The sequence below is a fragment of the Bos indicus genome, chromosome 10 (genome assembly GCF_029378745.1).
Source record: "Bos indicus isolate NIAB-ARS_2022 breed Sahiwal x Tharparkar chromosome 10, NIAB-ARS_B.indTharparkar_mat_pri_1.0, whole genome shotgun sequence".
NCBI lineage: Eukaryota > Metazoa > Chordata > Mammalia > Artiodactyla > Bovidae > Bos > Bos indicus.
In genome coordinates, this window is record NC_091769.1 from 50,127,670 (window position 1) to 50,133,669 (window position 6,000).

Genomic DNA, 6,000 nt, shown 5'->3' on the forward strand with positions numbered 1-6,000 from the left:
TTGTATCCTACCACTCTTTCTCTGTTCTCACACACAAGAATATAGGGTTTTTTCCAATTTGAAAATGATACTACACTAAAAGTATTATTCTCTTAGCAATGTCTATTCAAGAGATGACGCACAGAGATGAAGTAATGTGTTTATGGTCACACAGCTAATGATGGGAAGAGCTAGGATTTGAACTGAGAAAGGTGACTCTAGATCTGAGCTTTCTTTTTTTGGCAGCTCCGTGGCTTGCAGGATCTGAGTTCCCCAACCAGGGCTCAAAAAGGTGCTCCCTGCAATAGAAGTGTGAAGTCCTAACCACCAGGAAATTCCTGGATCTGAGCTCTTCACCTCTGCAAATGACTGTCTTTGACAGAAGAGAAGAAGGCAGAGAACTGATCTAAGGGAGCTGATCCATGTTTCAGGGACAAGAGGATGAAAAGGAGCATGCTAGCCTTTGGTGATTTTCCCTCTTCATTCTGAACTCCAGCATTTCTTCCTGACTTCAGACATCCTCTGTGAAGACTTGTCTCGCCGTGAAAAGGTGCAGCCAGTGGACTGTGGGCTCCGTATCTCCTATGTTGGCCATATCATAAATGCTCAGGAGATGGTGGTGGTTGGTCAGCTGCTTTGAGAGTGTATAATCTACCTGTCCATTCCTAGCAAGCATCCATGCATCTTGAGTTAAAATCATTACTTGTTGTTTGCTTTCACAATCAAGCAGCTTCTGGTTCTTAGATTAATGAGGAAAGATGTCAACATTGTAGCCTACAAACACTCTTGGATTCAAGCTCAACATCATGACATAATTTTATAACCATGGGAAAAAATGTACATTTGTGCCAACTGATTTGGGACATTTAGTGGTTCTTTTAATTAAAACTCAGACAGGAATTTTAAATTTGTTACTGCATAACCACTGATGATGTCAAGGAATGTTTCACTGACCCTAACTTGTAAGAAATTGCTGTTTATAATGTACACATCACTCTCTTCCTCACCTTTCCCACCTTCATTCCACTTTCACACATCTGCTTGTATCTTATTACCATGGCCTCTTAAAAAAAAGAAAAAGAAGAAAGAAACATTTTGTCTGTTAATTACTGTGTTACTATAAGATGTATATTGGAATTCTAATGTTCATGTTTATGAAATAATCATGGAATTGCTGTATGTCACATGAATTCAATTTTGAGTCCACAAATATCTGAGCAGTGACAAGCGTGCCCTGCAGTATACAAGGAACTGGGGATACAAATACTGTACATAGTCCTTCTCTTGTAGGAAGAGGGAAAATAGATCACCTATAGCCCAGAGGGCAAAATGTAACAGAAGGATGGGCACACCACAGAGGAAGCACAGAAAAAATAGTGACAAGAGAAGAAATGTTAAGGAAGCCTTTATGGAAGAAGTAGTTGTTTATTTGGGTTTTGAAGTATGAATAGGAGTTTGACAGGTGGTTGAGTAGAAAAAGAAAGTCACTCAAGTCAAAGGGAACCACATTTGCAAAAGCACAGAGGTAAGAAATTGTATATATGTCTGCCATTTATTGATCATGGACTATGTGGACAGATGAAGAAAGGGTACAAATAAGAATGGATTGGATTCATGGTTTTGAAATTTTAATTTATTTGCACCTACTTCAGTATTCTTGCCTGGAGAATCCCATGGACAGAGAAGCCTGACAGGCTATAGTCCACAGGGTTGCAAAGAGTTGGACATGACTAAAGCGACTTAGCACTACACTTGCTATGTGCCAGATACTGTTGTTTTACAAATACTTTTCTAATCCTCATGACAATTTAGACAAACCACTGGACTACAGAATTGAAATAAAGCCTCACCTTGAAAACCTAGATGATTGGTCAAGAAAAAAAATGGTAAATGTGGTATTATAGAAACAGACTCAAGAACGTTGAAATCCATATGTAAATCTCCTCCAGCAATAAGTCCTTACGCCTCACAAGGAGATCGGGCTTGATCCTGAGCTAGAGAAAAGGGATTGCCATGTACAATTACCTGGACCTTTTCACACGGATGTCCTGTAACCCTCAGCATCAGCCGGGAGGCACACGGTGGTCTCCCCATCTACACGTGAGGCTTGGAGAAGTCAAACAAGTTATCCAAGTCACACAGCAAGTAGAGTGAGGGGGCTGGAATTTATCCAACTCAGAATCTATTTCTCCATTGCATGTCTTCCTAGAAAAGGGCCTGAGAGAGCCAGACACCAGGAACTTGCCTCAAGCTACCCTGCCCTGGTATGGCTACAGGTAAAGTAGCTGTGTGTGGTGATCTCTTGGACAATCATTGCTAAGGAGTGTGGGGAAAACAGGTGGGAGAAAAGGCTTTCTCTTTGGGGTACTTGGCATTTAAAATAGGTATCTGATGATGCTCATTAAATACTTACTGAAGCCATGTGCCCTTCCTTCTTTGCCCATCACAACATGGGCCTGTCACTGGAGACAATTTATGACATACTACCTCTTCCCCCTTCCCCCAAACAAGTCCTGAGAGATACCAGAGTAACTGAAATTAAGCCATTCTAGAAAAATGGGGATGCATGGTCATCAGACTCTTAATAGTTGTCATTTTACAGGACTGAAGCTCAGGAACATTGGAATCCATATCCGCCAGGTAGGTTTTTGTTTTCGTTTTTTTTCTTAGAGTTCCTTTTATTGTACCTTTGTGATCAAACAGCTCAAACATACATAATATTCCCCCTCACAATTCCACCTCCCCTTTCCATATCCTCCTCTTCCACTTCAACCCTTTTCCTTCTACTAACTCACCTCTCAAGTACTGCCTTATCTGTCTTTGTTACAGAAAAAACGGAACTGGTACATTAACTCACACAAAGGTTTTGGTGACCAGAGCTGACTTGATATCTGCCAATCCCTTTCAAGGTATATAGTCTGCATTTTGAAAAAAGAAAAGAAAAAAGAAGTCCTTGAGACAGTGTTCTTTATCTCAAAGGAGTGACTCCAATGGCAAACTTTCTGACAGTCTTCCTTGGGAGGATGAAGGAAGGATAAGGATGATCCTTATGATAAGGATATGGTGTGATAAGGATCACTGGCATTTTGTGATAGTCTCTCATGAGCTTGGCACAGAGTTAAGTACTTGCCTATGTGACTAATTCTCACAGCAACCTGCTGAGGTGACATGAGCATCCCCATTCAGAAAAGGAAATCACAGTTCAGAGAGAGGTGATGTTATTAAAGCTGCTCACTAAGGCCAAGGGAGACTGGAACCTGGGTGTGTCTGGTTTCCAAGTCCTAACCCTCTCTGGCACTCTGGTCACATCCCTACAAGGATATAATGGGGTCTTTCTGGTCAGCAGGTCTCCTTGGTATTGGATGGTTCCCTCCATCTTCTAGACCTGGGACAGTTATAGCTTACACACAGCAACGAATTGAAAAACAGGCAGGATTCTGCATGTTCCTCCAGAACAGAACAAGTGCCCCAGATTTTAACCCATGAACCTGGTTGCTTCTGTGCCTTCACTTTGCCCAGTCTGGAGGTCTTACTGCCATTCAGGTGCATAGAAAGTTTCCTGAAATGAATGAATTAAAAAGCAAGACCAGTGACCCAGACCCTACATCTTTACACTGACCCGTGCCTGTAAATTATTTCACGGCGAGTGGTCTTTTCCAATTGCCTTCAGGTGTTAGTTTAAGCGAGTAGATTACAAAAGAAAATTTGAAAAGATTTTTAAGATTTAGTAAAACGGAGCAATTGATACACACCAGTCCAGTAATGATGCCCTACAAACCTGTCAGTTTGCACTAAAGTGACAAGAGTAGCTGAGGGAAATTCTTGCCCCACGGTTGACGGTCATAGACTTGGTCCACTTTGATGAATCACCTAGTTTGAATTATTAGACAAACAAAATGTTTGCCCTGGCCCAGAATTTCCAAAGGCCCCTGCAGGATAAAATGATCCCTTTCCTATGAGTATTTAATTTTATAATACGCATAATGGTCTCGTGAAGCTTCTTGTTCTGAATTTATCAGAGCTTTAAACGAATGTCATGATCTGTTTAAATTTAATGTTTAATGTTATCCAGTTAAATATTGTTGATCTTTTCTTGTCATTGCTAAACTTGCCTACAGATGGGGACTTTCTCGTTAGAAATGCAGATGCCTAAATACTGCTTTGAAAACAGAAGGGGAAAAAAGCATGTCTACAATAAATATTGCAGCCAATTAGGTCTCATCATAGTAATTTCTCTGGCTTTGTAATGTTTGTTTACTGAATTTTGTAGGGAAATTGTTGCCATTTCTGATCTCCAGACTCATAAAACCTCCATCCTTATGTTTTCTTGCAATGGGAAGTTATAACAATAATAAACATTTCTTCTTTATCAGATCACATCTCAGTTATGAGTTAGACATTTGCCGATCCAGACCCAAACAGTAAATCTGTACACATTCAAAGAAAACGCTCATACGTTTCCTAAAAACCCACACATTAATATTGCTTACTTTTCAGCGGGGGTAAATGGGGGTCTTAGAGACCTCCTCAGAACAGGCTGGAGTTAAATAATATTGCATGTTTTTCATTTTACTGTGATGAATGCAAAGCTATTAAATAACCTTTTAAAGAGTTGGTGTAATTATCTGTAAACAGTAATGTTACAAAAAAAAAAGGTCAAGTTGTCCTGCCATTAGATGTTTATGGATATAAACTGGATTTATGTTTCCATAAAACAGGCACCGACTAACTAGATTAATTCTCCACAAACTAAACCAACTGTAGTAATATTTAGACACAATAAAATGATACCAATTAAAACAATTTTATTTTTTGTGTCATATTGATTAATGGCGCACTAAAATTAACCAGAGACCTTAAACTCCGAATGGTTGGCAAAAGTCATCCACAGCTCAATATTATTACCAACAAGAAGAGCAGTTAAGTGAGATGGCTGTGCAATAGTATGAATATTTAATTAATAATTAGTCATGTAATTTCTCCTCAGGAATTATTATCCCTCAAACTGGTTTGTGAATTTAATTATTAGCAGCCTTTTTGTTTCCATGTCCCCTCATTACTGTCAGGATTGATGTAACATAAACTTCATTAAAAATTAAAGCAAGAGTCTTAATTACAAGGCTACCCTGACTGAAGTTAGAATTAGCCAAGTCAGTGATGTGCAAATGAGTGCATTATTTAAGAAACATGCTGGAAGTAGTTATGCTAATGTGGGAGGTTCGCAGTAGCAGACCTTTTCACTTGCAGTTGCATATTCATTAAATGCACTATGCAAATTTAATGTAGCAGTCTTAGTAATGCGTTGTTAATTTATTCAGATTTATTGAGTACGACTTGTAAAAAAAAAAGTACAAATTTAATTACTCTATCTAGTAGGGATGGTATTAGGAGATAGCAGAGGTTTAAAATGTGTTGGTCTGGATTACTGCAGTTTGATGGAAGACGTGGTATCAGAGGACACAGTTTTGATAACTGGGCTTGAAAGAATATTTGATTTACTTATGGAATGATCTAAGAAATCACTAAAATGGCACATGTTCCTTCCCAATAGGAAAGTAAAAAAGTCTCGGTTGTATTAACTTAAGAGCTAAAGCAGTGCTGAGTCCACAGCCTAATGGTCGTAATGACTCTACAGAGACCAGTAAAGGTTATGGATGGAGATCCGTGTGAAGCAAACTGTCTTTGTGGAAAGTTCACTGGTGGTTGGCGGCACCTCCGCGGTGCACCCGATGAAACCACAGGAATCCTGGCATCCTCTGCAGCAGAAATGCCCTGGCACCCAGCACGTCAGTACTACCTTTTCAGGTGGGTTGACACCTGGGCTCCACTTTCAAGAGATTCCAAGCCCAGGCCCCAGGGAAGAAAGCACGTCCTTTCAAAGAGATACGTAACTCCTGCTGGCACCAGTCATCATGGCGTCCACACTTAACTGATGGATGTGCTGGGACTCCTCTTCACGCATCTGTGCTCGCCTAATTCTCTGGAAAACCCTGCAGTGAAAGTTTTCTCATCCTCATTTTA

The 6,000-nt window shown here is 40.0% G+C and overlaps 1 long non-coding RNA gene across 3 annotated transcripts in view; it reads left to right on the forward strand.

Annotated features, from left to right (window-relative positions):
• LOC139185249 (uncharacterized) overlaps positions 1–4,947 on the forward strand; it is a 102,653-nt gene extending 97,706 nt beyond the window's left edge. The window contains exons 3-5 of one of the 3 annotated variants that reach the window (XR_011568843.1): positions 226–2,255; positions 2,582–2,619; positions 2,809–4,947. This is a non-coding gene — a long non-coding RNA (uncharacterized lncRNA). Of the gene's footprint in view, positions 1–225; positions 2,620–2,808 lie in introns of those variants that run through there. The other 2 variants (XR_011568842.1, XR_011568844.1) reach the window with 2 other exon arrangements.
• Positions 4,948–6,000: the final 1,053 nt, after the last annotated feature.